Source organism: Hippopotamus amphibius, chromosome 5 (genome assembly GCF_030028045.1).
Source record: "Hippopotamus amphibius kiboko isolate mHipAmp2 chromosome 5, mHipAmp2.hap2, whole genome shotgun sequence".
In the NCBI taxonomy this organism is placed as follows: domain Eukaryota; kingdom Metazoa; phylum Chordata; class Mammalia; order Artiodactyla; family Hippopotamidae; genus Hippopotamus; species Hippopotamus amphibius.
This window is the reverse complement of record NC_080190.1, coordinates 287,029-298,987: the sequence shown is the minus strand read 5'-3', so window position 1 is coordinate 298,987 and position 11,959 is coordinate 287,029.

The window sequence follows — 11,959 nt, the reverse complement described above, 5'->3', positions numbered from 1 at the left end:
GTGAGGAGGGAACATGGAAGGGGGGCGCTTCCCGCCTTCCCCCGGGGACAAGTAGAGCCTGGCCTATTACCTGCCTTCCAGGCGCCCTGGCCCCGGTGACACCCATCCTGAGACCGTCTCCCAGCCTCAGGGGCCGTCCCTGAGGTCCAAAGGGGAGTGGATGCTACCCCAAAGCAGTCATCTTATTTCCTTTCCATGCACAGCATTTGTTTATTCATTTAGTGACACAACTATGTAAGGAACTCGCCTAAACCTCTCAACTCAAGATCTAGACAGCGGCTAATAAGTGGCCTCAGCTCCTCCCCCCTTGAGCCCCTCCTCCCCTCTCAAAGGGTCTGCTCACTGGGGTTCCCTGCTGCCTAAAGCATTTTAATTACAGATAGTGCATTGCTTCCTGTTGCTTGTATGCAAACATTGTAACAAAGGGTTAGCTTTTTTTGTTGCTAGGATTCTTACCCTTCTTGGTAGCTGTGCTGCCTTCATCCTGACGCCTGTGCAGAAACACTCTATCGCCTCTGCGTCACGATTCGTGAGTCTGCTCTTTGGGCACAGCTCCTGAGCGCCAGGTGCCAGCGCTTCTTTTGGAGCCACACCTACGAACGGGAGAGCTGGGCTTGCACTTCACATGCAACTTTACAAGAAGATGCCAGGTTCTTTCCTCAAAGTAGCTGTACTGATTACACTTCTACCATTGAACTACATCCTCTCCAGCAGATGGTGTGGTGGATTTCCTAACCTTTGCCAGTTTAGAGGGTAAAAATAGCGTCTCCCTGTGAACGTCTCCCTGCTTGTCTCCCTGTGAACGTCTCCCTGCTTCTCTTGATACGGTTGATGTCAATGAGCGTCGCTGCATCTGTGAGATGCCTGTGTGTGTGTGTGTGTGTGTGTGTGTGTGTGTCTTTTGCCCATTTCTCTCCAAGATGTCACCCTTTACTTATTGATTTGCAGGAGTTCTCTTTATATCCTTTTCGAAATTTCTTTATTGAGGTGTAATTTACACATTGAAGTGCACAGACCTTAACTGTTAAGTTTGGTGAGTTTTGATGAATGCACACACGCATGGAACCCACCCCTCATCAAGATACACACTTCCTTCACCCAGAATCACGCACCTTCCCAGTCAACCCTTAACCCCCACTTCGAGGCAACCACCGTTCTGGTTCTTTTTTACATAGATTTTTCTAGAATGTAAGAGAAATGAAACCCACAGTGTCCCCTTTTTTATCTCTAGCTTCTGTCAGCATGTTTTTGAGGTGTGTCCAGGGTGGGTGTGCCTGTTCTGTTATATATAGATAGACCGCGGTTGTCTGGAAGAGTGTTATTTACTTTCCAAATATTTGGAGATTTTCTGGAGATATTTCTCTGTTATAGATCCAGTTTAATTTCATTGTAATCAGAGAGCATACTTTGCATAATTTTGAATTTTTTAGAGTTTGAGACTTATTTTATGCTCTAGAATATGGACCTATATTGGTAAGTGATCTGTGTTCATGGGTCTGTTTCTGGATTCTGTTCTATTTCATTCATCTCGAAGTTTGTCTTCTCTCTGATTCCACACTGCCTAAAACGACAGCTTTATAGGTTTGAAACCAGCTGGTGTGAGTGATCTGACTATTCTTGTTTTTCAAAACAGTTTTGGCTCTTTTAGTTCCTTAGCCTTTCCATAAATTTTAAATTCAGCTACTTGATTTCTATGAAAAAAAAAGTTGTAATTTTTATTGGAATTGCATTTAATCTAGATCAGAATTAACATCTTTACAATTTTGAATCTTCCAATCCATGAACATGGTCTATCTCTTCGTTTTTTTGGTTCATCTTTGATTCCTTACATTAGTGTTTTGTAAGTTTTATCAGTTTTGCAAATATCTTTCCCCACTTTATACCTTTTCTCAGTTCCTTTAAGATCTTTCGATGAACAGAAATTCTTAATTTTTCAAAATTATTTTAGAACAGTTTTAGATTTACAGAAAAGTTGCGAAGTCAGTACAGACAGTTCCCAAACACCTCTACCCAGTTTCCCCTAATGCTAATATCTTACCTTAGTGTGGGCATGTTTGTCACAGTCATGAGGCAATATTGATACGTTATTGTCACTAAAGTCTGTACTTTATTTGGATTTCCTTAGTTTTTACCCAATGTCCTTTTCCAGGATCCCATCCAGAACACCCTGTCACATGTAGTTGTCATGTTTCCTTGGGTTCCTCTTGGCTGTGAATTTCTCATACTTTTCTTTTTGGGGGGACAGTTTTGAAGAGTTCAGGTAATCTGTTTTATAGGATGTCCCCAAATAGCGGTTTGTCTCATGTATGCCTCATGATTAGACCGGGATTATAGGTCTCTGGGAGGAAGATCACAGAGATGAAGTGCGCTTCTCCTCACATCGTGTCAGAGTCCATGCTGTCGACAAGGATCATCACTGCTGATGTTGACCTTGGCCACCCGGCTGAGGCCATCTGTCATCTCTCCTGTCAGGTCACCCGCCCACCTTCCACACCGTCCTCTCTGGAGGGAGGTCATCACATCAGCCCACTCTCAAGGAGTGGGGAGTCCCAGTCTCCCTCCTTGAGAGAGGAATATAGACCTAAATCACTTGCAGTTCTTCTGCATGGAAGATTTGTCTTTTCTCCCTATTTCTTTATGTATCTAGTCATTCGTTGATATCAGTACAAACTCATGGGCATTTATTTCGTACTTTGGGTTATAATCTGATACTATTCTAAATATTTTGTTCCTCAAACCATCCCAGCTTTGGCCACTGGGAGCTCTCAGCTGATTCCTGGGCCCCTTTGGCACAGCCCATCATTTTGGCTTTTCTTTTGAACACGTACTAACTTTCTGGTGCTATGAGATGCCCGAGGCTCATCCTGCACATTTCCTGCCCATCCCTGGAATCAGCCATTTTCCCAAGGAGCCCTGGTGCCTTTTATTAGATGATGACATTAGAAACCAACCTCTGGGGATTTCCCTGGCGGTCCAGTGGTTAAGACTCTGTGCTTCCACTGCAGGGGGCACAGGTTCAATCCCTGGTTGGGGAACTAAGATTTCGCCTGCTGTGTGATGTGGCCAAAAAAAAAAAAAAAGTAAGCAACCTCTGGGCCGGCCCCAGGAGTGCTTGTCTCTACCAGGGTACAGTCATCTCTAGGCTCTCCCCACCTGCCGGAGCAAGGTCTGTGTACGCTAACCTGTGTACACACACTTCCATATATATCTCTGTGTGTAACCCCTGTATCTATGCCAAGCCAAACATGCAATCCGACTGATGTCTCCACCTCTGATCCATCACCACATGGACCACGCTTGCCTCCTCCCCATGCTCATCTGTAACTCCAACAGTGAGACCCCTGGCTCCCGCCGTCCACGTCCACCACCTGTTAACTCAGGTGTGCAATTCCGGCATACGTGCAAAGTGGCCCCAGATTTGTTAACCTGTACTCTGTTAGGAGGAAGCTTTGTCAACTAGAGAGCAGAGCCGTGGAGTTTCTCCTGCCATTGGTCTTATAGGCTCCATTCATTTCCAAGGTTACTTAGAGCAGCACGTTACAGCCCAGCCCCTGCAGTGAGGTTGTTCACGCATTCCTTATACAGTTCAGTGGTTTGCCACCTTCTGCATTCTGTTCCAGAGTCCCTGAACGTCCTAAATGATTTTTTAAAAAGTTTGCATATATTAAAGCCCACTTTTTGTATGGTAGAGTTCTATGGGTTTTAACAAGTATCACGTATCCTCCGTCACACTATCACACAGAAAAGTTTCACTGCCCTAAAAACCCTCTGAACGTCACCTGTTAAACCCTCCCTTCCCCTGCCAAACACTTTGGCAATGACTGATCTTTACTGACCCCATAGCTTTGCCTTTTCCAGAATGTTGTGAAATTGGAATCACGTGGTGTGTAGCCTCTTCAGACTGGTGTCTTTCAGTTAGCAATGTGCATTTAAGATTCACCCATGTCTTTTTGTGGCTTGATAGTTCAGTTCTTTTTAGTGCTAAATGACATTCCACTGTATGGATGGACCACAGTTTATTTGCTCACCTATTGAAGGACTTGTTGGTTGCTCCTAGTTTTGGGTGATTATGGATAAAGCTGATATAAACGTTTGTGTGCCATTTTTGCTGTGGGCATGAGTCTTCAGGTCACTTGGGCAGATACCTGGGAGTGTGGCTGCCAGAGCATACGGCAAGACTACCTTTAGCTGTTAGGAAGCTGCCAGACCATCTTCCAAAGTGGCTTTGTCATTTGCTTTCCTGCCAGCAGTGAAGCAGAGCTCCTGTCACTCCACGTCCCTGCCGGCGCTGTGCGTTCCCAGGCTTCTGGATTCTAGCCATTCTTATGGGTGTAGTGGTATCTCCTGGTGGGTTTTTTTTTTTTTTAATATTTATTTCTTAATTTAGGCCGTGCTGTGGGGCATGTGGGATCTTAGTTGCCCGACCAGGGACTGAACCTGTGCTCCTGCTGTGGAAGTGAGGAGTCTTAACCACTGGAACACTAGGGAAGTCCCTTCTTGTTTTAATTTGCAATTTTCTAGTAAACTTTGTTGACCATCTTATAGGCTTGTTTTCCATCTGTATATCTTCTCTGGTGAGGTGTTAAACATCTTGATTTTAACAGAGTCAAACTTTTCAATATATATATTTTTTACAATTCACATTCTGTTAAAGGACATTCTTGGCTACTCTGAGGTTAGAGTAATGTTCATCTATATATTCATGGAAATGTTTTAGGTATTTCCTTCTTTTTTGACATTCTTTTCTTTTTCCTTTTTCAAAATTGAAGTGAAATTCACATAATGTAAAATGAACCAGTCAGCTCCTAATTTACTTTCTGTCTGTGGCTTTATCTATCCTACATATTTCAATGGGTCATGTGATAATTTTATGTTTAACTTTTAGAGGGAGTGCCGAACTATTTTCCACAGAGGCTGCGCTGTTTTACTTTCTCACCAGCAAGGTCCAAGTGTTTCAGTTTCTCCACATTCTCACCAACACTTGTTATTTCCTGTTTTTTTTAAAAATGTATAGCCACCCTAGCAGATGTGCAGTGGTGTCCCGGTGTGACTTTGATTTGTGTTTCCCTGATGACTGAAGACACTCAGCAACTTTTCACATGCTTGTTTGGCCGTCTGTACATCTTCTTTGGAGAAATGTCTATTCAAGTCCTTTGCACATTTAAAATTGGACTGTTTCCTTAAAAAGCTAAAAATAGAACTACTGTATGACCCAGCAATCCCGCTACTGGACATATACCCAGAGAAAACCTTAATTCAAAAAGACACATGCACCCCAGTGTTCATTGGAGCACTAGTTACAATAGCCAGGTCACGGAAATGACCTAAATGTCCATCAACAGAGGAATGGATAAAGAAGACATGGTGCATATATACAATGGAATAGTACTCAGCCATAAAAAGGAACGAAACTGGGTCATTTGTAGAGACATGGATGGACCTAGGGACCGTCATACAGAGTGAAGTAAGTCAGAAAGAGAAAAACAAATATTGTATATTAATGCATATATGTGGAATCTAGAAAAATGGTATAGATCATCTTATTTGTAAAACAGAAATAGAAACCCAGATGTAGAGAACAAACATATGGACACCAAAGGGGGAAAGGGAGGGTGGGATGACTTGGGAGACTGGGATTGATGTATATACACTATTGATACTATGTATAAAACAGAAAACTAATGAAAACCTGCTGTATAGCTCAGGGAACTCTACTCAAGGCTCTGTGGTGACCTAAATGGGAAGGAAATCCAAAAAAGAGGAGATATATGTATACGTAGAGCTGATTCACTTTGCTGTACAGTGGAAACTAGCACAACATTGTAAAGCACCTATACGCCAATAAAAATTAATTAAAAAAATAAAATTGGATTGTTCTTTAGTTGTTGAGTTCTTTATGTAGTCTGCATACTAGATCCGTATTAGATACACGATTTGCAAATATTTATCCCATTTTGTGAGCTGTGTTTTCACTTTCTTGATAGTGTTCTTTGATGCATGAAGGGTTTTGATTTTTAATTACAGTTCGTCTATTTTTTTTCGTTGCTCTTACTTCTGGTATTTTGTCTGAGAATCCTTTGCCAAATCCAAGGTCGTAAAGATTTACTCATGTGTTTTCTTTTAAGAGTTTTATAGTTTTAACTCTTTTATTTTCACTGTTGATCCGTTTTGAGTTAATTTTTGTGTCTTGTGGGAGGTGGAAGTCTGACTCCATTCTTCTGCAGGTGGAGATCCCCTTTGTTGAAGAGGCTATTCTTTCTGCGTTGAATGGGCTTGGTACCCTTGTCAGAAATCGACTGACCACGGATGTGTGTTATTTCTCGACTATCAAGTCTATTCTATTGGTCTATACGTCTGTCTATACGTCTATCCTTACGTGAGTTCCAAACCGTTTTGGTTACTATAGCTTTGTAAGTTTCGAAATCAGGAAGCGTGGGTCATATAACTTTGTTCTTTTTCAAAATTGTCTTGGCCATTTGGGGCCCATTGTTATTCCACATTAGTTTGAGAATCAGCTTTTCCAATTTTGCGAAAAAGGCCATTAGGATTTTGGTAGGAATGGCCTTGAGGCCTTAGATCATTTGGGGCAGTGCTTCCATGTTAACAATGTTAAGTCTTCTAATCCATGAAAATGGGATGTCTTTCCATTTACTGAGGTTTTCGTTAATTTTTTCCTCCATGTTTTGTAATCTTCGGTGTACAAGTCTTTCCCCTTATTGGTTAAATTTATTTCTAGATATTTTATTCTTTTGGATGCTATTGTAAATGGAATTCTTTTCTTTATTTCCATTTTGAATTGTTCATTGCTGTTTCAGAAACACAACTGGCTCTGTGTGTTGATTTCGGACTCTGAGACTTTGCCGGATTCATCATTAATCCTAGGAAGTTTTGGGGTATAGCTTCTTTGGGCTTTTCTAATACAGGATCATACCATCTGGGAATAGAGATACTTTTAGTTCTTCCTCCCAAGTTGGCTGCCTTTATTTCTTTGCCTCGTTACTCTGGCTGGAGCTTATGGTGCAGTGCTGAACCGCAGTGTGAAGGCCGCGTTCTCACCTCGTCCTGCTCTTAGCAGTGTTTTAGCATCAATGATGATGTCAACTTACCATCAACGATAAGTGCCCTTTATCGTGTGGACAAAGTCCTTTTCTATGCCCAGTTTTCTGAGTATTTCTATCATGAAAAGATGTTGAATTTTGTCAGATGGTTTTCCTGTGTTGAGTTGATTATGTCTTACATCCTATTAATGTGGTGTGAATATTGATTTTTCTACGTTGAATCACCCTTGCATTCCTGGGATAAATCCCACTGGTCATGGTGTATAAACTTTTAATAGGCTGTTGGATTTGGTCTTGTGTATTTTATTGCAGATTTTGCATCTGTATTTGTAGGTGCTGGTGTGTAGTTTTCTTGTGGCGTGTTTTTGTCTGACCTTCTTATCAGGTCATGCTGGCCTCACGGAACACATTAGAAAGTGTCCCCCCTTCTGTTTTTTGGAAGATTTTGAGAAGGATTGGTGTTGATTCTTCTTTAGTTGTCTGGTAGAATTAGTGAAGCCATCTATCTGGTCCTGGGCTTTTCTCTGCTGGGAGGAATTGAATTACTGATTCAATTTCTTTACTTATCATAGGTCTGTTCAGGTTTTCTGTTTCTTTTTGCGTCAGTGTTGGCACTTGTGTGTCTAGGAATTTGTTCCTCTCATCTAGGTCCTCTAATCTGTTGGTGTTGTGCTGTTCATAGTGCTCCCTGTTTATTTCCGTAAGGCCAGTAGTCACGTCCCCACTTTCTCTGGTTGAGTTAGTTGCAACTCTCTTTTCCCTCAGTCAGTGTAGCTAAAGGCTTGTCAGCTTTGTTGATCTTCTCAAAGAACCAGCTTCTGGTTTTGCTGAGTCTCTCTGTTGTTTTCTGTTCTCTATTTCACGTGTCTGCTCGCGTTTCATTATTTTCTTCTCTCCACTGGCTTTGAGTTAGGTTTGCTCTTCTTTTTCTGGTTCCTTACTGTGTTTTTACTTTATTGGTTTGAGATTTTTCTTCTTTTAAAAATGTAGGTGTTTACACCTATATATTTCCCTTTAGGCACACTGCTTCTTTTGTGTTGTGTTTTCATTTTCAAAGACTTCCAACTTTCACAGCACTTTATATCTGGAATTTGTCATTGCACATGGTTTGAGGTAGGCACACACCCCACATCAGATTTCCAGTATTTGAACAGTGCTTCCTGTTCTTTGTTACCTGCTCAGCTGCCTCTGTTCCGTGCCAAGATTCTCTGAATGGTTTGACTGTGTTTCCCAAGTTCCGTTTTAAAATCGTACTTGTGAATAAGTATTTAAGAAGTGGACACCCTTTATGGCCAGGCATATCTTTAGTACCAATTCCAATCAGCTTTTGTTTTAAGTCTTTCAATTCTCTGTAGAACGTGTGGTTTTCAGGCTCTGGTTTCTCACTCTTTATATACTTCTGTGTGGTTAAAATTCCCTAAAAAGAGCATATAGTTATGTATCACTTTGAAAAATAAAACCAACCATCATGAAGTAATGCGGAATCACAAAATGCCAATTATGACACAGAGGTATTTTTTGCATGACTGCTTAAAAATAAAGATTATTTCCATCACGACTGCCTGCCATAATTAAACATTCTATTTTGTCTCCAACTGTTCCTTAAAATGCATTCAGACAGGAAACTTATTTCCAAGTTGTCAACTTTCCTGACGACTCTCAGATAGCGCGAGTCCTCCTGTCACTTTGAGCCACAGAACAGATTGTCCTGGGCATCAGATGTCTGGACAGGGCACTCACTGGGGTGTGGGGCAGGTGGGCTTCCTGCCTACGATCCGTCCCTGGTCAGCAGAAAAATGCCTCCCCGCCCCGTGTGGACAAGGTCCGCAGCATGATGCCCGGAGCCTGTGAACGTGCCGCAGCACCTGGACCGGAGGGAGTGGGCTGCTGAGGCAGGGAGCCTGTGGACCCGCCGAGTGTGTCAGTGTCATCACAGGGTCCTGACGGGCGAGAGGGGAGCGGGAGACGCGGCTGCAGAGGGGGTCCGTGGGGTGCTGCACGGCTGGCTTTGGGAAAGGGGGCGGGGCCGTGAGCCACAGAGTGCAGCGTCCTTCAGGGAAGAGGCAAGGGAAGGGGCTCTCCCCCGGAGCCTTCAGAGGGGACCCCGTCTTACACAGCCCTGGGATTCAGCCCAGAGACACCCGCACGGAACTTGTAAGGCACAGAACGTGAGACCACAAATCTGTGTTGTTCTAGACCCCTAAGGTGGTGGTAACTTTTTCCAGCAGCCACCGGAATCTCACGCGGGATCTGATTTCCTCCTCCGCAACCCAGGGTGCCGCTGGGGGTGGGCGCGTGGGGGGGGGGGGGCGGGGCCCCTGGGAGCCAGCTTTGCGCTCCCTTTGGGGCCTGGCAATGGGACGCCACCCTCTGGCCCTTTCCTGGCCTGCCCAGCCTCCTCTGCAGACCCTCCTGAATCCGCAGGATGTGCCCGGAGGTTCTAGTGCCCCGGGGCTGCAGGCGGCCCAGAGGAGCTGTCGCCTCCCCTCCCAGGTGAGCACAGGGCAGCAGAGCCTTGGGCAGCGCCCCTCCCCCCAGCTCACAGCGGCTCGGGGACGCCCCGCCCTCCACGCCAGGGCTCCCACCAAAGCCGCTCTTGTCCTGGCAGGACCCCCCCAATACACACACAGAGGAGTGTCTGCGCAGACGCTCCCTCCCTCCTCTCTTTCTTAACCTTCACCACCCCCACCCCCGCTGGGTGAGAGGCGCGGACTCCAGACCTGGTGCTCAGACACCGTCTGGAGACCTGCGTGTCTTCTGGTGCCTTGTTGTGGCACCTGGTTCCTGTCCCGTCAGCGTCTCAGCTGGAAGGGAGTCCGGACGAGCCCTATTTCAACTAAGTGAGTGTTTTCATCCTGCTTAAAACACTCACATTGCCTAGGAGAATTTCTCTCCATTACCACAGGGCTCTCAGGCTTATGGGCCCTCAGCACCCTCCACACGTCCTCACATTTCCTCCCGGGGCAGGGGCGGCCGGGAGAGACCGGGATGCCAGGGGGCCCGGGCTGCAGAGGACCTGGGGGCACCCAGCGCAGCGTCCGGGTCGGCCTTTCTGGGCACCACCCCCTGGGCCTGTCACCTGCTGAGTGGTCTTGTCAGTGGGAAATTACGGATCTGAACTGCCCTCTTTCTTCTCCTTCTTTCTTTTTTTTAAAATAAATTTATTTATTTATTGGCTGCGTTGGGTCTTCGTTGCTGAGCAAGCGCTTTTCTCTAGATGCGGAGAGCGGGGGCTACTCTTTTGTTGCAGTGCACGGGCTCCTCATTGCGGTGGCTTCTCTTGTTGCAGAGCCTGGGCTCTAGGCACGTGGGCTTCAGTAGTTGTGGCACACGGGCTCAATAGTTGTGGCTCGAGGGCTCTAGAGTATAGGCTCAGTAGTTGTGGCGCACGGGCTTAGTTGCTCTGAGGCACGTGGGATCTTCCTGGCCCAGGGATGAAACCCGTGTCCCCTGCAATGGCAGATGGATTCTTAACCACTGCACCACCAGGGAAGCCCTACCCTTCTTTATCTTAAGGAAATTATCAGAAATACAGAAAAAAACTTTTGGTCAACAATGTACGTTTGCAAGCGCTTTATCTGTAATAGAAGGAATGGGAGATCCGATTGTCTGTCCTGGAGCAGTGAAGGGAGGTCACTGCAGTGAGCTCGAAAAATCATGGGCCATGCCTGGTGTAAGACGCTAAAGTGAGAGGCTGGGTCTCATGTCAAATGCTCTTGTCACAGAAAGAGGAGGGGGGACTTCTAGAGGCAACGAGAAGTTTATGGTGATGGTTTCATGGATGGACAGTTAACTTCAAACTCATCAAGATGTGTACATTAAACATGCACAGCTTTTCTGTTTGTCAACCACATACCTCAATTAACAAAAAAAAGAAACAAGAACTCAGTGGTGTGTCTGTGATATAAGTCCTAAAAGCGGACAGGGGAAAATGAAAGCCCAAGGGTGGGCGCATGTGACACACCACATCCTCACACTCACCTGTGCTTTGTAGAGCCTTTCTTCTGCAAATGAATCAACAAAGGTTTAATGTCCAAAATATATACATAGTTCATGCAGCTCAATATCGAAAAAACAAACAACCCAAACAAAAAATGGGCAGAAGACCTACAAAGGCATTTCTCCAAAGAAGACATACGGATGGCCAAGAGGCACATGAGAAGCTGCTCAACATCACTAATCATTAGAGAAACACAAATCAAAACTACAATGAGGTATCACCTCACACCGGTCAGAATGGCATCATCAGAAAATCTACAAACAGTAAATGCTGGAGAGGGTGTGGAGAGAAGGGAACGCTCTTGCACTGTTGGTGGGAATGTAAATTGATACAGCCACTATGGAGAACAGTATGGAGGTTCCTTAAAAAACTACAAATAGAACTACCATATGACCCAGCAATCCCACTCCTGGGCATATACCCAGAGAACACCATCATTCAAAAAGACACATGCACCACAATGTTCACTGCAGCACCATTTACGTTAGCCAGGACATGGAAGCAACCTAAAGGTCCATTGACAGATGAATGGATAGAAAAGATGTGGTACATACATACAATGGAATATTACTCAGCTGTAAAAAGCAAGGAAACTGGGACATTTGTAGAGACATGGATGGACCTAGAGACTGTCATACAGAGTGAAGTAAGTCAGAAAGAGAAAAACAAGTATTGTGTATTAATGCATATATGCGGAATCTAGAAAAATGGTACAAATCCACCGGTTAGCAAGGCAGAAATAGAGACCCAGATGTAGAGAACAAACATATGGACACCAGGTGGGGAAAGCAGGGGGGGTTGGGGTGGGATGAATTGGAAGACAGGGATTGCCATATATACATTACTAATAAGAAAAAAATATCAATTGTACACATTAAATATATGCAGTTTATTACATGTC